Source organism: Pistacia vera, unplaced genomic scaffold (assembly GCF_008641045.1).
Source record: "Pistacia vera cultivar Batoury unplaced genomic scaffold, PisVer_v2 Contig433, whole genome shotgun sequence".
Classification (NCBI taxonomy): Eukaryota; Viridiplantae; Streptophyta; class Magnoliopsida; order Sapindales; family Anacardiaceae; genus Pistacia; species Pistacia vera.
The window spans coordinates 757610-780269 of NW_022196261.1; the positions used below are offsets into that span (position 1 = coordinate 757610).

Sequence of the window (22660 nt, forward strand, 5' to 3'; positions counted from 1 at the left end):
CGAATCAGCACATTGCAAATTTCTTGGAAATTTGTGACACCTTCAAGTCGAACGGAGTTTCAGATGACGCTATTAGGGTGCGGTTATTCCCATTCTCATTGGGAGATAAAGCCAAGAGGTGGTTAATGGCATTACCACTAGGAACTATAACAACTTGGAATGATCTAGCACAAAAATTCCTTACCAAGTTCTTTCCTGCAGCTAAATCAGCAAAATTGAGAAATGATATCACATCATTTCTACAAGATGATTCCGAGTCATTGCAAGAGGCTTGGGAGAGATACAAGGAGTTTATGAGGAAATGTCCACACCATGGGTTGCCAGTTTGGCTTTAAGTCCAAACTTTCTACAATGGATTGATGGGTAATGTGCAAACCATGGTGGATGCAGCTTCAGGAGGGGCTTTGTAGAATAAGACACCAGAAAAGGCCTATGAGTTGCTTGAGGTTTTGGCAAGCAACAACTATCAAAGACCAAATGAGAGAGCAACAACAAGGAAATCTTCGGGTCTTCATGAAGTTGATGCCTTCACAGTCATCTCAGCCTAACTCACTACACTTCAAAAATAGTTGGGAACTATACAGGTAAACTCTATTCAAGCACCTTAACTAACGTGTGATATTTGTGCAGGAAACCATGTGAGCAGCGATTGTCAAGTTGGGAGCACATTTGCTTCGTCATCTTCATCAACGGATCAAGTGAATTACTTGGCAGGAAATCAGAGACAACCAAACAATCCATACTCCAACACATACAACCTGGGGTGGAGAAATCATCGAAATCTGGCTTGGGGAAATCAGAACCAGCAAAATAACCAATGGAACCAGAGGATAGTTCCAAATAACCAACCAGGGGTGACTAATCAACCGGGAGATCAAAGAGTGACAAAGTTGGAAGATATGTTTGGGAAATTTATGCAGCAGGAGACAACGGGATTCATGAATGAGACGAGGATGAATTTTAGAAATCAAAGGGCGTCCATTTAGAATCTTGAGGTACAGATAGGCCAATTGGCCAAAAAGCTTAATGAGAGACCACAGGGTTCCTTACCAAGCAATACGGTAACTAACCCACGTGAGTAAGCAAATGCCATAATGTTGAGAAATGGGACAATTTTGGAAGAGGTAGAGCAAGCTACCAAGGAGGTTGAGCAAACCAGAAATGAAGCTTCTGATGAGGAAGTTGATGAAGAGATAGTTGCTGAAGAGAAACTAAGTGGTTTGGAGGAAGAGAAAAAGAAAAAGAAAAAGGATGAAAGGCAAAAGAAGAAGGATAAATTGCCATTTCCCGAGATACCACCAGAGTTGGCACATCACACCCCACCCGTGCCTTTTCCTCAAAGATTGAAGAAAAAGAATCAGGATAAGCAATTTTCAAAGTTTATTCAAATTTTAAAAAATTTGCATATTAACATTCCTTTTGCAGATGCATTGTAGCAAATGCCGAGTTATACGAAGTTCCTGAAGGAAATCTTACCAAACAAAAGGAAGTTAGATGATGAGGAAACGGTGATACTTATGGAGGAGTGTAGTGCCATCCTCCAGAAGAAGCTACCTCCAAAGCTCAAAGATCCGGGGAGTTTTACTATTCCTTGTATTATAGGAGATATTACATTTGATCGTGTTTTGTGTGATCTAGGAGCTAGCATTAATTTGATGCCCTTTTCTGTTTTTAGGAGATTGGGCATTGGTGAAGTGAAGCCAACGACCATGTCGTTGCAACTAGTGGATTGGTTAATAAAACACCCGAGGGGGATAGTAGAGGATGTGTTGGTGGAGGTGGGAAAGATAATTTTTCCAGCAGATTTTGTGGTGTTGGACATGGAAGAGGATAAGGAAATTCCTCTGATTTTGGGCCGACCATTCTTGGCCACGGGGAGAGCATTAATTGATGTACAAGAAGGAAAGTTACTGTTAAAGGTTCAAAATGAAACAGTAACTTTCAATGTATTTGAGGCAATGAAGTTTTCGGTTGAAACGGGTTCATGTTTTAGTGTCGATGTGGTGGACAAATTGGTTGAGGAATCTATGGAAGAAAACACCCCACAATTACCTCTAGAAGCTTGTATATCCAAATCGAAAACAGTAGAGGTAGAAGAGTCGGTGAGTAATGATTGTGCTAGGATGTTAGAAGCACTTCAACCGATTGATGAGAGTCAAGATATAGAATTTGAGGAGTTTGATTTTGATAAGGAGAAGGAGAAGAAAAAAAAAATGAAGAACCTCCAAAGCTTGAATTGAAACCTTTACCTTCTCACCTCAAATATGTTTACCTTGGAGACTCAGAAACTTTCCCGGTGATCATTAGTTCATGTTTGAGTAAATTGGAGGAAGAGTGGTTGATTAGGGTGTTGAGGGAACATAGACTAGCAATTGGATGGACAATTTCGGACATTAGAGGTATCTCGCCATCATTTTGCATGCATAAGATACTCATGGAGGATGATTTTAAGCCTAGGGTGCAACCACAACGGAGACTGAATCCTTCGATGAAGGAAGTGGTTAGAAAGGAGTTGGTGAAACTTTTAGATGTGGGGATTATTGATCCTATTTTCGATAGCCCATGGGTGAGCCCGGTACAAGTGGTTCCGAAGAAGGGAGGTATCACAGTGGTAAGGAATGAGAGTAACGAGTTGATACCAACGAGGACGGTGACAGGCTGGAGAGTATGCATTGATTACCGTAAATTGAATGAGGTAACAAGGAAGGATCATTTTCCATTACCTTTCATTGATCAAATGTTAGAGAGGTTGGTAGGACATGCCTATTATTGTTTCATGGATGGGTATTCAGGATATAACCAGATTGCCATAGCTCCTGAGGATCAAAAGAAAACGACCTTCACTTGCCCCTACGGCACCTTGGCTTACTGAAGGATGCCTTTCGGGTTGTGCAATGCACCAGCAACATTTCAAAGATGCATGATGTCAATCTTTGGAGACATGGCAGAACGGTTTATAGAAGTCTTCATGGATGACTTCTCAGTTTTTGGTTCATCATTTGATAGCTACCTAACTAATCTTTCTTCTGTTTTGCAGCGATGTAAGGAGGCAAACTTGGTGCTGAATTGGGAGAAATGTCATTTCATGGTCCAAGAGGGGATAGTGCTCAGGCATAGGATTTCCAAGGATGAGATAGAGGTTGATCGAGCAAAGACGAAAGTGATTGAGAAGCTGCCACCACCATCAAATGTTAAGGCAGTCCGAAGTTTCTTGGGGCATGCAGGGTTTTACAGACACTTCATCAGGGAATTTTCTAAGATTTCTAAACCCCTTTGCAATCTGTTAAATAAAGATGTTGTTTTTGACTTTAATGATGATTGCATGCATGCCTTTCTATCTCTGAAAAAATTATTAGTATCTGCACCTATTATTGCAGTTCCTGATTGGGGACTACCTTTCGAATTGATGTGTGATGCTAGTGATTTTGCTTTAGGGGTAGTTTTAGGACAGAGGAAAAATAAAGTGTTGCATGTAATTCAATATGCTAGCAAAACACTCGTTGATGCACAATTGAATTACACCACCACTAAAAAAGAAATGTTAGTTGTAGTTTTTGCTTTTGACAAGTTCCGTTCTTATTTGTTAGGTGCAAAGGTGATCGTCTACATGGACCATTTAGCAATCAGGCACCTATTGGCAAAGCAAGAAGCAAAACCTCGGTTGATAAGATGGATTTTACTACTTCAGAAGTTTGAGTTGGAAATTCAAGACAAGAAGGGGTTGGAAAATGTGGTGGCTGATCATTTGTCGAGAATTGAGAGACCAATCAAGGGAAATGAGGAGGAAATGCCAATTAGAGAAACATTTCCGGATGAGAAGTTGATGAGAGTGGAAGAAACACCATGGTATCCAGATTTTGCAAACTATTTGTCATCAAGAGTGCTCCCAAGTGGTATGACGTACCAACAAAAGAGAAAATTCTTCTCAGATTTGAAGTACTACTTTTGGGAAGAACCATTTCTATATAGACACTATACAGATCAAATGATACGGAGATGTGTCCCGGAGGAGGAGATGGAAAGCATTCTAAGGCATTGTCACGAGAAGGAAGTAGGTAGCCATTTTGGAGGAGCTAGGACAACAGTGAAGGTTTTACAATCGGGTTTTTATTGGCCAACCCTCTTTAAGGATTCCTTCCGAATGATTCAAGAGTGTGACCAATGTCAACGGATGGGTAATATTTCAAAAAGAGATGAGATGTCGTTGAACAACATCTTGGTGGTTGAGCTTTTTAATGTGTGGGGGATTGATTTCTTGGGTCCTTTCCCAAGTTCTTTTGGAAACACATTTATCTTAGTTGCGGTGCATTACGTGTCAAAGTGGGTTGAGGCAGTTGCATTGCCGACTAATGATGCTAGGGTAGTGATTAAGTTTGTGAGAAAGAATATTTTCTCAAGGTTTGGGGTACCACGGGCAATCGTTAGTGATGGAGGATCTCATTTTTGCAATAGGCAAAGGGATGCACTATTGAGTAAATATGGAGTGACACATAGAGTTACAACACCATACCATCTACAAACGAGCGGGCAAGTGGAACTGTCGAATAGAGAACTCAAGGGGATTTTGGAAAAGACAGTTAATGCATCTAGGAAAGATTGGTCACGGAAGCTGGATGATGCATTATGGGCTTATCGAACTGCCTTTAAGACTCTGATTGGTATGTCTCCATTCAGGATGGTATATGGGAAAACATGTCACTTACCGGTTGAACTCGAGCATAAAGCATAAAGGGCAGTAAAGCAGCTAAACATGGACTTGAAAGCTGCTGGAGAAGAAAGGATGCTGACTTTGAACGAACTCGATGAGTTTCGTCTTGAAGTATATGAAAATGCCTGGATCTATAAGGAGAAGAAAAAAGGTGGCATGACAAGCACATCCGGAGAAAGGAATTTGAAGTAGGACAGAAGGTGTTGCTGTTCAATTCTAGACTTCGGCTATTCCCCAGAAAACTTAAGTCTAGATGATCCGGACCATTCACTATTACAAAGATTCACGCATTCAGAGTGGTGGAAGTTACACATGATGAAAAGGGCACTTTCACTGTCAATGGACAGAGATTGAAGCCATACATTGATGGGGTGATGAGTTGCAAATCCATCCCTATCCGGCTTGACGTCCCAATTTGAAGGATTGAGAGAGTCGAGCTATCGACTATAAACAAGCGCTTCTTGGGAGGCAACCCAAGTGTTTTTCAATTTGGTTGTTTGAATTTGTTGAATTCATTATGAGTTTGTATGATTTTTAATGTTTGTGTTTTTGGGTGTTTCAGGTGAAGTCTTCAGCCAAAGAAAGGAATTAAAATGCTCCAGACTTCGCCGGGGCGAAGAATTATTCTTCGTCATGGCGAAGCATTGTGAAGAAGAATTCGGTATGAAAATGTTCCAGACTTCGCCAGGGCGAAGAAACCTGAAAATTGGGTTCACCGCGGTGAAGAAGAAGAAATTTTTTTTTCGAAAATTGGCTAAGGCATTTCGCTAGGGCGAAGTAAGCCGTGTATCCTCTGGAGGTTTTCACCCCGGTGAAGATCTTCGCCGCGGCGAAACTTGGGTATTTGTTTTAGGGTTCATCCACAAAGAACGTCGCCGCGGCGACGGTCCTTTTCTATAAATACCCACTCTTATTTTTCATTTTTCACGCAACTTTTCATTTTCAGTTGAGAGAAAATTTTTCAAAATTCAATCTTTTACTTCCTTAGTGCTTTTCCAACCAAGTTTCTTACTCCATAACCTTCCTAAACACCAAAACAACCCATTTCGACAACAATTTTCGCGAAAATTTCACGAAAATTTTTGGATCCAAAATTTGGGGCTTTTCAATTCAGGATGTTTCTGGTTCAATTGGTGGCAAATACTGCTTCATATTGGTAAGATCTCGCATACCCAAAGCTTTTTATCGCACAATTTCAAGTTTTTAATTGTAGATCTGAAAATTTTGTTGCGATTGAGTTGTGGAATTTGGGTGATTGTGAACACTGATTTTGTTAGAGGAAGAGTAGTTTGTGCATTAAGTGATTGTGAGGAGTGTGGGTTTGTGAAATTGTGGAGCGTTTGTGTGGATTTGAAAATTTTGCAGTTTGGGGGTAAAGCGTGAATTTTTGGAAGTGTTGGTTGATTTTGCAGGATTAAATTGGTTGTGTGGAACAACTTAGTTTGAATTGTTGGGGTAAAATTTTTGAGTGAATTTTTTTTGTGAACAATGGCTCCCAAAATTAAGCAACCATACAAGGGCAAGAGTAAGAGTAAAGGGAAGAATGTTGAAAACCGTTTTGTTAATGATGAAACCCGTAAAAGGTATGAGGGGGCAATTCAAAGAAAGGATAAGGGTATTATCCTGGAGCGCTGAGTCAAGCCTTGGATTGGAGTAGAGGGAGACGTTGGGAGATGTTTATGCGTGCTCCTAAACAACCGACTATAGAGCCGCTGGTAAGGGAGTTCTATGCCAACCTCTCGGATTGTCAAGAAGATACTGTTTTTGTAAGAGAAGGAAGAAGAATGAGCCGGAGCACCTGTTTGTGTTTATTTGTATGTTTATTTGTTTTTATTTGTTTTTGTTGTTCATCCTAAACATTAAACTCAGTTTTATTTTTGTTTTGGATTTTGTTTAGTTGTTTGGTTGTTGCTTTTAATTTGTAGTTGTTGAAAGGACGAGATTAGGTTGTAATATTTTCAAGTTAGTTGTGAATTTGTGCTAACATAAGGGACACCATAGTTTCAATTGTTTTGACAAATTATGGGTGATGAAAAGTCAGAGACCGGGTGTTCATTGTGGAGCGACACTTCATGGATTAACCAGGGAGCATTCTCGTACCTATGTTGTTTTTATTTTTCTCTATTCCTGATTTATGCATAATGGAACATTGGGGCAATGTCATGTTTAGTTTGGGGGTAGGAAATTTTTAGTTAAAACCTAGTTAAGGGTATATTGGCTGGAAACCAGTGCCCGCCTTAAAAACTGCCTAGCAGTACTTGGCAACTTCTGGTATAACAACGGCATGTACACCTTAAACTGAAAAGAAAAAAAGAGAAAAAAAGAAAAAGAATAGTTTAAGGGTATATTGGCTGGAAACCAGTGCCCGCCTTAAAAACTGCCTAGCAGTACTTGGCAACTTCTGGTATAACAATGCCACGTACACCTTAAGCTGTAAAAAAAAAATTAAAAAAAAAAAAATTTAGTTTTTTTTTTCTTTAGTTGTTTGTTTTTGCCGATGATGAATTATACAAATCAATGATGAGAATTAAGTTGTTGAAATCTTATTGTTGAGAAATGTTAAGCATTGCTTTAAGTTTTTGTGTATTGACTGGATTTTTATTGAGGTTTGTTGAGTGGTTTAGCCACAATGTTCATTTATTTCAGAATGCTTAGATTCATTTTATGTGATTAGGTGAAGTTTGATAATGTTGGTGTACTCTAGAACCTAGTAGAGAAGTGCTTGAGGCGAAATTCTAGGATTAGACATGGTTGAGGAGATGATTTAGGCATTCTTGTTGGACTGTTTGAGCCTTTCTAGCTGACCCAGGAATGAAATTGTCCCTAGTCACCTGTTTGAGCCGTATGAATCAGTATTGCTTTATTTTTCTTGGCAAACCGAAAATTGTCCAATCCTGTAACTCTAAACACTTTGTCGTACCCTTAGGAGAATTCGGCCTTAGTGCAAACACAAAGAACGGAAAAAGAGTTGTACGAATAAGCAAAAAGAATAGTTTGGGGGTTGTAAGAAGGGTAGAAAGAAGAAAAAGTATAAAAAAGGTAGTTCACCTCAATTCAATTGATTGTTTGTTCAAAAAAAAATGTCTGTAATAAATTTGTTTGCCGGGTCTAAGGGTATATCGGTTGGAAACCAGTAACCGCCTTAAAAACTGCCTAGCAGTACTTGGTGATCTCAGGTTTAACAACGCCATGTACACCTTAAACCTGCACATTTGTAGTTCCAAAAATGAGAAGGATACAAGTTTAAGGGTGGTAAATAAGTGGACATGTTGATTGTTGGTTGAAAAGAAGTGGAGTTCGCTTTGACTTGAGTGTTTGCATGAGGAAAACCGAGTTCTCTTACTTTGTTTTTCCTATCCTTTTCTTGGAACCCACTAACCGAGCCTAACGTTATAACCTTTTAAAGACCTTTTGATTCTCATCTTTGTTTAGTCCTCATTAGTGGAGAGTAGTTCGATATTTAGGCTTATGGAGTCTGCCACCATTTGATAAACTTTACATTTTTGCATAAAATAATCCGGGAAGTTGGGATGTGGATTGAAGTGGGGATCACCTACTTGGTGGACCGATTGAGGAAGACATTCGATAATGCTTATAACTTCTTGGAGTGTTGAATATTTCCTTGTAATAATTTGTCAACAACTTTTGAGACTTGTGCAATTTCTAGGCAGTTTGTTTGTTGAATTTGAGTTGTTTTGGTTTTGTTCATTTTCCAGTTTTGTTGTGTGTGTTTTTTTGTTTTCGTTCGTTGTCTGTGTTTTTGTTTCCGTTGGTTTTGTACCGTATGCTTGGGGACAAGCATATCTTTAGTTTGGGGGTATTTGATAATCCGTGGATTATACAACTTTCATTAGACTTTTTATTCGGATTTCAGGTACTTTCTGGTGCATTTTGACCTGAATTGTTGCTTAATTCTTTACAATTCGTGTTTCAGGTTAGAATGGGCATTTTTGAGCAAATGAGGACAAAATTGGTTATTTGTGACTCAAAAGTTAGCGGATTTCAGAAGTTAAGTGAGTTATGAAACAGGATAAAGCACGATGAGACTTGCTCCAAAGAGAAAGCATCGAGAATCGAAGAATCAAGCAAAGATGCAAGCAGAGTGGCAGTTCCGTAATTTCAGAACTTTTCAAGAAGCTTCGCCGCGGCGAAGTACGCTAGACATGAACAAATCTGCTTCTTTCTTCGCCATGGTGAGATTTCTTCTTCGCCATGGTGAGATTTCTTCTTCGCTGCGGCGACAGTCGTAAATTCCAGCTTTGTAAAACGCACAGTTTTACTTTGTGCGGGTTTTTCTGAGAAATTTGGGGGAGGTATAAAAGGAACACTTAACCTTTTTGCCTGGAGTCGTCCAGGAAGTAGGGTTAGCCACTTTTTCATTGTTTTTGGATTAAGCTTGGAGAGATTTAGCGATTAGAAGGGTGAAGATTGGATTTTTAACCAAGGGATTCATCATTTGGGGAGATTTCTCGTCCTCTCTCTTACTTTTCATTATGTTGAACTTGGCTATTATCGTTTTTCTTATTTGCAGCGTTAATTTAGCTATGAACTAACCCATTTTGGGTTAGGGTTTTGATTGTAATTCGGATTTCTAATGGGTTAAGTTATTGATCATGTTATGTTCATATGACTATGCTTTGATTGTGTGTTTACTCTGAGTTTTAAATGTTTTATGTGATGAACATGATGAGATTGAGAAATAATTCATGTTAGGCTTCTTGGGTAATCACCATTATAGTATTGGATGCTAGAGATAGATTCAAGAATTAATGAAATCAGTGTAGGATTCTTTTGCTTAATGAGTTTGGAATTGTTAACTTTCAATTTGTTGGGTGCGGAAGGTTAAAAAGGAAGAATAGGAAAACATAGCCTGAGAAGGTATGTTTAACACCTTAGTGAGTTTGGTTTACAACCAATGCATATGAATGTGAATGTAGTGTAATTTTTAGGTTTAACCCATAAAATCCGAATGAAGTCAAAACCCTACCCGTTTTACTTGAATTGATTACTATCCGTGATTTTCATCTTGCATTCATAGTTAACTTTAGTTTAAAATTTATTGTTCAGTTTAATTAGAAATAGCTCCCATCAATCCAAAGATTTCGGTTGCTCCAACTGGAAAATGGTAGAATACTTAGCGCTTAGCTAACAATCCTCATGGGAACGATACTCACTCATCATTATATTACTTGTGTGATTAGTATACTTGCTACATATTGCATGTTATAGGAAACACGCATCAGTGAGCTGGAAGAGCTCCAAGCAAAGCATAGTAACAGACTCTACAATGGAGGCTGAGTATATTGCATTATTCGATGTGGCCAAGGAGGCAGTCTAGATTAAGAAGTTCGTCACCGAACGTGGTATGGTTTCCACGATTGTTGATCCAATAGATGTCTTGTGACAACAATGGAGCAATTGCTCAAGCAAAGGAACCACGGTCTCACCAGAAGTCCAGACACATACTCAGACGTTTTCATCTCATCAGAGAAATGGTTGAGAGGAGAGATGTACAGATCAGTAAAGTGCATACTGATGAAAATCCCGTCGATCCACTGACGAAGCATCTGTCACAGCTGGAGCATGAAAAACACTTAAGGTCATTTAGTATTATATACATGAATGATTGGCTATAGTGCAAGTAGGAGATTGTTAGAGTAGGTACCCTAGAGTCAATCAATTATTGTAAAATTGACTTTGTAATAAATGTTTATTTATCAATAAAATGCATATTCTTCTATATCGTGTATGTAATGATATATGTCCTTAGAATGGTAGAACCGTGACGAGGGTATCAAGTGTTTCAAATCTTGATAGCGAGAACCCTATGATCACATATGATGGCCATTCTAGAAACGTCCATAGCCCCCGTATTATTATGACCTAGGACACAGATGTTAGGAAACGATCAAGTTATGGCAACGGAAACAAAAACATAAACAACATGGATTGTTCCATAGAACCAAGATCAGGGCACAAATTTACAGTATATACAACATATTAGAATCTGCAGAAAATCAATTTAAAGTTAAGAAACCCTACCCACGTTTGGAGGCTTCTCCAACTTTATCACCGGATCGGTTTAGCTACTGATCCAAGGGTAGGATCGAACTACCGTTAGTCCACACAAAAATAACCCCAAGGAACTAAAGAGGGATTTCCTAGATCCTCTCTAGCCTTAAGAACCAAGAACAAAAATCAAAAGTATTTTGATTCAACAACCAAAGCAATCTGGCGTGGGAATAGAGAAAAGGGGCTGGAACTTTTAACTTTGTGAAAAATGAATTAATTATTTAATTTCACAAAGTGTTGCACTTATATAGTGCACACTTTGCCCTATTCCATCATGGAATGAGCTTGGGCACCAACCCAAACAAATTCTATGTCCAAACAGCCCCGTTTAGATATTTTTAATTTTAATTATCATTATTTCAATTCAATTCAATTAATATATATTTAATATATTAACATTTAACAATAACGATAATTCATGTAAATATATGCAATCATGTATTTAAATATAATCTCACTTATTTAATTTTAATATCAAATTAAATAAAGGCTATGACCTCAGCAAATTTAATTGCACTGTGAAATTACCAAAAATACCCTTTCAGCTAAAAAGACGAAAACACCCTTCTTATAAGCTAGTTCTTAAATTATCTTCTATGTGTGTGACCCGTAGGCTCATCATCATACCGGTAGTGTGTAGTATCACGATTAACACCAATTAATTGTCTCACTACACACAGACCAAGATTGGAACCCTAGCAAGGCATCATGGCCACCTGATAGATTCGGATTCAGCAAAGCAGCTACCTGTCAATGATATGGTTACCATACAATCCAATCATTTCATCATTTGTTATCTCGATGAGACCGAGGCATAGAAATAGTGTCAACCTCAGTTACTCTCGATATTATGTATTCAGTTACTGGACCAATGACCTGAATTATAAATTGGATCGAGCAACAACTCAATCCCATTGTGGCCACAATTTTAGTGTCATTGCCATTTAGTGAATTGAGCCGTGAGAGAACTTCTCCTGTACCTAGGAGTGATGAATCCTTTGTCTATCCACCATAGTCTTGATACGCTCCTTGATGCAACCAGTCACAACCATATTGACAGCTCTGAATAGAACTGTGTTAGGCTAGTGTCAAATTACACTAATTGGTGCACAAGACACTCCGGTGATCTCAAGTCTAAGGATCACATGAACCACCATTCATTAGAGGATTTTTTCCATAGACACTGGGGTTACCATCTATATGGAATCCTTTGGTGGGTCAGTCCAGTGAACTTGCCTACAACAAGCACCCATGTGTTGCACCAGGTTGTTACTAGACAACCTTGACAAGTGAGATCAATCACTACCTTTTGACAAGGTCATTTAACACTATGATAGCCTTATCGTATTATTCGTGCCCTTACTTCAGAATAATACTAGGGCTACAGACTTTTCTAGAATGGCCACCATATGTGCTCATATGGTTCTAACTATCAAGATTTGAAACACTTGATACCCTCATCACGGTTCTACCACTCTAAGGACATATATCAATACATACAATGATGATTTACGCAATATAGTATAAAATACCTTTTATTGATCAATGAACATTATTACAGAGAGTCAATTCTACAATAATTGATTGGCTCTAGGGCATCTACTCTAACAATCTTCCACTTGCACTATAGCTAATCATTCATGTATTTAATACCAAATGATCTCAAGTGCCTTTCATGCTTATGCTACGACAAAGGCTTTGTCAGTGGATCTGTGAGATTTTCGTCAATATGCACTTTACTGATCTGCATATCTTTCCTCTCAATTATCTCTCTGATGAGATGCAATCATCTGAGTATTTATTTGGACTTCTGATGAGACCGTGGTTCCCTGGCTTGAGCTATTGCTCCATTGTTGTCACAATAGATGTCTATTGGATCAACAATCATGGAACCACACCAAGTTTAGTAACGAACTTCTTAATCCCTTAGCTACATCTGACAATGCAATATACTCAACCTCTATTGTAGAGTCCGCTATAGTGCTTTGCTTGGAGCTTTTCCAAGTCATTACACCCCTATTGAGATAAAATACAAACCCTAATTGCAATCGACAATCATCTTTGTCCGTTTGGAAACTAGCATCACTATATCCTCTTACAGTGAGCTCACGTTCCGCTCCATAAACCAAGAACATATCCTTAGTCCTCTTCAGGTACTTAAGAATATTCTTGATAGCCATCTAGTGATGCTCACCTGGATTCGATTGATATCTACTGTAACACCTACTGAAAACTAGTACAATGCATGCAATTAACAATGAAAAATTGGGCCCAAAATGTTTCTTTTCAATACAATTCACATGTCTTTTATACACAAAGGTTACTGTTTACAAAAGTGCATTTTAAAAGACAAAATAGGGGAACAGTGTAGCTATTGCTCCTCGCGCGCCGACGCCCCTCCAACCGAATCATCACCTAGAACCTGCATCCACAAAGGAAAATAACGGGGTGAGCACAAATAATGCTCAGTAAGTAAAACTCTCTAACTGTCTGTCCCCGTGTGTGATTCTCAATTCTTTCCTTTTCTAATTCTGTTTCTATTTCTGTTTCTAATAACATCATGACCTCATCTTACCGGAGGTACGGCCGAATGGCGTTCACACAGCACCATTTCACTCTCTATGGCTATCGGGTGGAATTCACACAGTACCAACCCTATCTTAGTGACTACCGAGTGAGGATCACAAAGCACCAACTCGGTTCCTCCTAACTATCGGGTGGAGATCACCTAGCACCTACCCGTTTCTCATGAATTTTGGGTAATGATCACCAAGCATTTACCCATCTCTAGTCACTATCGGGTGATGATCACAAAGCATCAACCCGCTTCTACTAGCCATTGGATGATGATCACAAAGCATCAACCTACATATCTCTTAACTAATCGGGTAGTGGTCACAAAGCATCTACCCATTTCTATTACTCATTGGGTGACGATCACTAAGCATCGACCCATCTCTCTAAGGCTATTCGGATGATGATCACAAAGCATCAATCCGATTCCCATAACGGTCGGGTGATGATCACAAAGCATCATCCCAACTATACTACTCTTCTAACTCATTCTATTGTAGCATTTTTCAATGCTCTCTACCCTTAGAGTAATTTTACCCACTAAGCTCTCTACTCATAGGGTATTTCTATACACAAAGTTTCCTACTCTTTCTTAGGTCACTTGTCAATGCATATAACAATGCACATGGATGATTCATCTCTACTAATGCACTTGTGAAATGCCAACATGCAATGTTGCAAGAATTAAGGTTCATTACTCACACTCAAACCTCTATTAGGCATTTCATCAAACAACTCATGTGCACTATAAAACTCTATCATAGCCATGAATCTAAAACTTTTCCTAACCATCCAAAATGGGGAAAAACCCCTTCACAAAGTCATAATAACCTGTCAAATAACACACTTCCAAAAAGGGTTCCATAACACCCCTTCAATTCCATCTCAACTACCTTGCCAATCCAACAACCCATTTCTCATATTTGCAAAGTAATAACATTCACAAAGCATAGAAATTTCTATTTAATCCTTCATACATGCCATATTACATGTATATCACATACATACATCAAATCTATCAAAACCCTAATCAAGAAATTTCATAAATCTCAACTTGGGTTGGGTTTTACTTACTTGCTATGGAGAGACTTCACCAAATCTTCTTTCCACTTGGTTTTCTTGACTATTCTCTCTACTCTTAACCAAAAGAATGAAAACCCTCAAATTTCAATATGGGTTAAAACTCCCAAATCACACAACTTAAGTAGAGATTCTTACCTTAGAAAGCCTTAGGTTGCTTTTTATACCCCCAAATCACTTCAAAATCCCTTGGAAAACCTTGATCAAGAGAGAAGAGAAGTTGAGAGGAAGAAGAATGGAGTGCTGCGTTTGAGGAGAAGAAATGAGGGGTTTTGTTAATTCTAATCCCTTTTAATGAAATGTATAACAAAGCATTCCCATATTGCCCTTACTCTTCTTTGGGAATTCCATCTATATCCTTTGATTCATTACAAACTCACCCCCATATCAACACATTCTCCATGAAAAATCCTTACAATTAACTCCCCACTTTTCCTGCTAATTAGGGGTAGAATGGTCAAATTGCCCTTAGGGAAGAAAATATCTAAAACTTAACCAACATTTTAATCGGCCTGTCGCCGCGGCGAAGAAACTTCTGTCGCCGCGGCGAAACTGTCCAGAGAGTTTCACCCTTGGTTCAACCCATCTTCGCCGCGGCGAAGATTCTTCTTCGCCCCGGCGAAGCTTGGTACACTCAAATTCTTCTATTTTCAACCAAAATTCAGGGCAACAATCAAATAACACTCAAACAAACAAATATAACAAAAACCAACTCGATTAAGGGCGAAAGAGGAAACAATAACAACGTACCTCAAGCGGGGCGTTACATCTACTACAAGTGCTCAAAGCACATGAGACATCAATCCGAGTACATAGCATGGCATAGATGATGGATCCAATTGTTGATGCATATGGGATCCTCTTCATCCTATCTCTCTCATCTTGTGTTCTAGTACACAATTCCTTAGAGAGATAAACACTATGTGACATTGGAAGAAAACCCTTCTTGGATTCTTCCATACTAAATCTTTTCATTACTTTGTCAATATATGCACTCTGACTTAGGCCAAACAACCTATGCGATCTATCACAATAGAGCATTATTCCAAGGATGTAGGCTGTTTCCCCTAAGTCCTTCATGGAGAAGCACTTGGATAACCAACTCTTTACCGACTGCAAGTTCTGTATGTCATTCTCGATCAAAAGTATGTAATCGACATACAACACTAGGAATGTCACTACGCTCCCACTCACTTTCTTGTAAACACAAGGTTCATCTTCGTTCTTGATAAAACCAAATTCTTTTACGGCTTTATCAAAACGAATGTTCCAGCTCCTTGAAGCTTGCTTGACATAGATCTCTGTAACTTGCATACCCTATCAACTTGCCCATCAAGAACAAAACCATCGGGTTGTGTCATATACACATCCTCTTCAAGGTTTCTGTTCAGAAAAGCTGCTTTAACATCCATTTGCCAAATCTCATAGTCATGATATCCAACAATCACAAGCATAATCCAGATGGATTTAATCATGGCAACCGATGAAAAGGTTTCTTCATAGTCAATACCATGAATTTGTTTGAAACCTTTGGCAACCAGTCGTGCCTTACAAGTATGCGCCTTGCCATCCATGTCAGTCTTCTTCTTGAAGACCTACTTACACCCTATGGGTTTTACCCCTTCAGGTGGTTCCACCAGAGACCATACTCGATTCTAGTACATGGAGTCCATCTCAGATTTCATGGCTTCAAGCCATTTAACAGAATGTGGATCCGATATAGCATCTTCGTAGGTTCTGGGTTCATCGTCTTGGTCGACTAGTACGTCACCATGTTGAGTCACGAGATAACCGTATCTCTCGGCCTCACAGTGTACTCTCCCAAACTACGTAGCTCTTATGCTACATGAGGTGGTTCATTTTGATCCACAAGTTATGGTGTAACCCCCTTTTGATGTTCAACCACCTTCTGTGGCACATCATCCCGTCCTTCGTCTAGTATATTTTGTGGTTCTAGAACTTCATCCAGTTCTACTTTTCTCGCACTAGTACTTCTTAGAAAAAATTCCTTTTCTAGGAAGACACCAGAACGAGTAACAAAAATTGTGCGCTCTTCTGGGTGGTAGAAATAGTATCCTTTGGTCTCCTTTGGATACCCCACAAATATACATTTACAAGATTTTGGGCCCAACTTGTTCGAAGTCAATTTCTTAACATAAGCTTCGCAACCCTAGATCCTTAGATAAGACAAGTTGGGCTTTCGTCCATTCCATAGTTCATATAGAGTCTTATCTACAGACTTTGACAACACACGATTCAAAACCTTAGTCGCAGTTTCTAGGGCATAACCCCAAAATGATGTAGGTAAATCACTAAAACTCATTATAGACCTAACCATGTCAAGTAAGGTCCTATTCCTTCTTTCAGACACTCCATTCTGTTGGGGTGCATATGGAGGGGTAAGTTGTGATACTATCCCACATTCCTTCAAGTATTCAGAAAACCCTGAGCTTAAGTATTCACCTTCTCGATTCGACCAAAGAGCTTTAATATTTTTGCCTAACATATTATGTACTTCATTCCTGAATTCTTTGAACTTATCAAAGGCTTCAGATTTATGTCTCATAAGGTAGACATAACCGTATCTACTGAAATCAACAGTAAATGTGATGAAGTATTAATATCCACCTCTGGCTTCAACTGTTAGTGGACCACATACATCATCATGGATGATGCATAACAGTTTAGTAGCCCTTTCACCTTGTCATGTGAAATGAGACTTGGTCATCTTGCCTAACAGGCATGACTCGCATACCTCAAATGACTAAAAGTCAAAAGGGTCCAAAACTCCATCCCTTTGAAGTTTTGCAATGCAGTTCTTATTAACATGACCTAATCTATAGTGCCAAAGGTATGTCTGGTTTTGATCGCTATGTTTAGCTTTCTTGGTTTCAACATTGGGAATATCTTAATTGTTTAAATCAAGAACATATAACCCATTATATAACCTTGCAATTCAAAATAGAATACCATTCAAACTAAAGGATAACAATCCATTAGATATCTCAAAATGATACCCTATATTATCTAAAGTGGACACAGAAATAATATTTCTAGAAATAGAAGGTATGTGATAACAGTTATGTAGTTCCAACAACAAGCCCATAGGCAAAGATAAACAGTAAGCCCCTACAGCCAATGCAACCACATGTGCTCTATTTCCAACTCATAGGTCTACCTCTCCCTTGGCGAGCACTCTACTCTGCCTTAGTCCCTGCACATCAATACAAATGTGAGTACCACATCTAGTGTCAATGACCTAAGCTGTTAAGGGAGACAAGTTAATCTCAATCATAAATATACCTGAGGTCGTAGCATCCGACTTCTTCTTGCTTGCGAGGAAAGCCTTGCAATGTTTCCTCTAGTGGCCAAGCCTGCCACAATAGAAGCAAACTACTTTGCCCTTCCCTATGCCACTCTCAGGCCCAAGAGCAACCTATCCTTTGGGCTTGGACTTGGGTTTGGCCTTGGCCTTACCCTTGCCGTTACCCTTTCCTTTACTGAAAGCAACCAGAAAAACAGGCTTGGACTTCTTCAAGTCCTGCTCTGCAGTCCTCAGCATGTTCAAAAGCTCTGATAGGGTTTTCACCATTGTGTTCATATTGAAGTTCATTATGAACGGTGAATAAAAGTCAGGCAAGGATTGCAAAATTAAATCCATTTGTAATTCTGCATCCAACTCAAATCCCAAAGTCTCAAGCCTCTCTATGTGCTCGATCATCTTGAGCACATGAGGACCAATTTGGGCTCCCTCGGCCAGACGACTTCCAAACAATGCTTTTGATACCTTGTACCTCTCATGTCGAGTATTCCCTTCGAAAAGCTCCTTGAGGTGTAGAATAATGGCAGTAGCATCCATATTCTCATGCTGCTTTTGTAGCACTGGCGTCATCAGTGCTAACATCAAGCATTGAACATCATTAGTAACATCAAGGAACTTTTGATAAGTATCCTTTACTTCTTGAATAGCATCAGGATTAGGCTTAGCCATGTATGACTTTTCAAGGATATACAATTTCTTTTCCTACTTGAGTATAATCTGAAGATTACGATACCAGTCTGAGAAATTGGATCCATCCAACCTGTTTTCTTTCTCAAATCGAGGTTCATAATGCTCATTTTGGTGATTCTACAATTGCAGAAAAGATAAAGTCATTATAAAGTTCATTATTATTTAAAATGGTCTTTTTATTAAACGACGCTCCCATTATTTTCCTCAAGTTAATAGCCATCACTATTAACTCGGGAAAGCCCGTTGGCTTTCCTAGTGGACTGAGATCACATCTTGCCCATTTCAAACCTTCGCTCTGGCGAACAAGCCAAAATGAGTTGATTAGGTAGGCTAACAAACTTAACCCACACCAGTTGATAACTCCTACTATCAACCTCAAATGTGAAAAAGCCAACAAGCAAATCACACAATCCAATGGCCCCAACCATCGTCCTCAAGTGTGATTCTCAGTATCAATAAAGTGAACACTACATGCCACCACGTACACATAATATGTGTACTTCTCTACTATGCCAATGACGCATTTATCAACCTTCGCTTTGGCGAACAAGCAAAACCGTCATTTTAAGTTGACCCAACACCATTAAGGTAAACTCCAATGAATCTTAACCTCCCACTGGTAGAAGTGTACCCTTCGCTTTGGCGAAAAGGTTCCGACAAACAGTGGTTTGATTAAAACCATGGTGATAGAAGGCATGCGTGACTTAATATACTTTAATTGAGGGTTTATTATTTAATGTCTCACCAGATTATTATCTTTGTTAGAATGACATTGTTTGGCATGTTATTGAACATTCAACCTTAGCATGCATTCTAAACAAAATATTAAAACGTGCCGGTACATGGCTCAACTAAAACCGATTTCCTGGAGCCTAGAGGAATCGATAGGTCACCTAAGGGTCCTGTAATTAATATCTTGAGTCTTCAAGTACGATTGCCTCTTCCTTTGGTCCACCTCAAGTACATTACAAAAACATCATACTAAATTTACAATAAAATTAATCTTAAAGTAATTTTACATCAATAAATTTAGAAACCTCGATTTACATTCGAAGGGAATGAGATGAGAAGAGAATGTACATCGAGAAGGGGAAGGAAGGCAGGACACGCATGCCCTATTTTAAAACCTACAACCATACATACCCAAAAATAATTTAAAACATTCACCATAGGCCATAGGGTTCATGTATCGGGCACCATGCAATATACAAACAAGTACATGGCATACATTTCAAAAACAATCAATTTTTGAATTGGGTGGGTTTATTATTAATTACCTTCTTATATGTGCAAAATAATTATTGGCTTTATAGGTTATTAAAATTTGTAGTTTGGTCCCTTCGCGAAAAATACAGAATTGGAACAGCAACTTTGTCGCCACGGCGAAACATGCAACCTTGAAAATTCCAATAAGAACGTTGTCGCAACGAAGCTGCAAATCCTAGAATCGTACAGTTCGTGTTTTTACAGTTTTTCATGTAATAACACGTATCCAAATCAAATCGAACGCACATGCATTCGACACGAATACCAACCAACCAATATAACATTCATCAACACATCATTTAACCAATTAATCAATTGAATCACTCATTCAAAACCAGATTTTGCAAGTTTAACACAAAAAACATGTTATCAATCAAATACATGTTATAAATCATACATTAAATTGTAAAATTTGGTACCCATGGCTCTGATACCACTGTTAGGAAATGATCAAGTTATGGAAGCGGAAACAAAAACATAAACAGCATGGATCGTTCCATAGAACCAAGATCAGAGCACAAATTTACAGTTTATACAACATATTATAATCTACAGAAAATCAATTAAAAGTTAAGAAACCATACCCACGTTTGGAGGCTCCTCCAACTTTATCACCAAATGGGTTTCGCTAGCGATCTAAGGGAAGGATCAAACCCCTGTTAGCCCACACAAAGATAACCCCAAGGAACTAAAGAGGGATTTGCTAGATCCTCTTTAGCCTTAAGAACCATGAACAAAAATCAAAAGTATTTTGATTCAACAACCAAGGCAATTTGGCGTGGGAAGAGAGAAAAGGGGCTGGAACTTTTAAGTTTGTGAAAAATGAATTAATTATTTAATTTCACAAAGTGTTGCACTTATATAGTGCACACTTTGCCCTATTCTATCATGGAATGAGCTTGGGCACTAACCCAAACAACTCCTATGTCCAAACAGTACGTTTAGATATTTTTAATTTTAATTATCATTATTTCAATTAAATTCAATTAATATATATTTAATATATTAACATTTAACAATAACGATAACTCATTTAAATATATGCGAACACATATTTAAATATAATCTCCTTATTTAATTTTAATATCAAATTAAATAAAGGCTATGACCTCGGCAAATTTAATTGCACTGTGAAATTACTAAAAATACACTTTCGCCTAAAAAGAAGAAACGCCTTTCTTATAAACTAGTTCTTAAATTATCTTCTATGTGTGTGACCCGTAGGCTCCTCATCATACCAGTAGTGTGTAGTATCGCGATTAACACCAATTAGTTGTCTCACTACACACAGACCAAGATTGGCCCCTAGCAAGGCATCATGGCCACCCGATAGATTCGGATTCAGCAAAGCAGCTACTTGTCAATGATATAGTTACCGTACAATCCAATCCTTTCATCATTCTTTATCTCGACGAGACCAAGGAATATAAATAGTGTCAACCTCAGTTACTCTCGATATTATGTATTACGTTACAGGACCAATGACTTGAATTATAAACTGGATCGAGCAACAACTCAATCCCACTGTGGCCACAGTTTTAGTGTCATTGTCATTTACTGAATTGTGTCGTGAGATAACTTCTCCCATCCTGGGAGTGATGAATTCTCTGTCTATCCATCATAGTCTTGATACACTCCTTGATACAGCCAATCACTACCATATTGAGAGCTTTGAATAGAACTATGTTAGGCTAGTGTCAAACTACACCAATCGGTGCATAAGGCACTCTGGTGATCTCAAGTCTAAGAATCACATGCACCACCATTCGTTAAAGGATTTGTTCCATAGACACTGGGGCTACCATCCATATGGAATCCTCTAGTGGGTCAATCCAGGGAACTTGCCTACAACAAGCACCCATGTGTTGCACTAGGTTGTCACCAAACAACCCTGACAAGTGAGATAAGTCACTGCCTTTCGACAGGGTCGTTCAACACTATGATGGCCTTACCACATTATTTGTGCCCTTACTTCAGAATAATACTAAGGCTATGGATGCTTCTAGAATGGCCACCATATGTGCGCATAGGGTTCTCACTATCAAGATTTGGAACACTTGATACCCTCATTACGGTTCTACCATTCTAAAGACATATATCAATACATACAATGATGATTTACGCGATATAGAATAAAATGCCTTTTATTGATCAATGAACATTATTACAAACAGTCAATTCTACAATAATTGATTGGCTCTAGGGCATTTACTCTAACAATAGATAATACGGTAAGGCTATCTTAGTTGCTGAACTGTTAGGAAACGATCATACATGGCAGCGATAAAACAAAAAACATTTACAACAATGGATTGTTCCTTAGAACCAAGATCAAGGTACAAATTTACAGTTTATATTTTAAATAAGAATGTACAGATTTTAGTTTAGAGTTTAAGAAATCATATGCTCGTTGTGAGGCTCCTCCAACTTATCTCTGAATGTATTTCGCTACCGACCCAAGTGTAGGATCGAATCGATGTAGTCCACACGAAGATAACCTCAAGGAACTAGAGAGGGATTTGCTAGATCCTCTCTAGCCTTTCAGAAACCAAGAAGAAATCAAAGTGTATTTGATTTTTGCAAAAAGAAAAAACTGGCGTGAGAGTGTTTCAAGGGGCTATAGTGTTTCAATTGTGAATGAAATTAAATGCCTTAAAATATTTCACAACGTGTGCACTTATATAGTGCACACTATACCCTATTCCATCACGGAATGGGCTTGGGCTCCAACCCAAACACCCCTTGTATCCAAACATCCCCTTTAAGATATTTTTGTTTTTATTTTAATTTATCATTATCTCAATTCAATTCAGTTAATATATATTTACAATATACATACATATATATATATATATATTAACATTTAACGATAATGATAATTTATTTAAATATATGCGAACACATATTTAAACGTAATTTCACTTATTTAATTTTAATATCAAATTAAA

The 22660-nt window shown here is 38.4% G+C and overlaps 1 non-coding gene across 1 annotated transcript; it reads right to left on the bottom strand.

Annotated features, from left to right (window-relative positions):
- Positions 1-212: 212 nt before the first annotated feature.
- On the bottom strand, positions 213-319 carry LOC116143908. The gene has a single exon (XR_004130185.1). It is a non-coding gene; the product is annotated as a small nucleolar RNA R71 (small nucleolar RNA).
- Between the last annotated feature and the right edge of the window lie 22341 nt (positions 320-22660).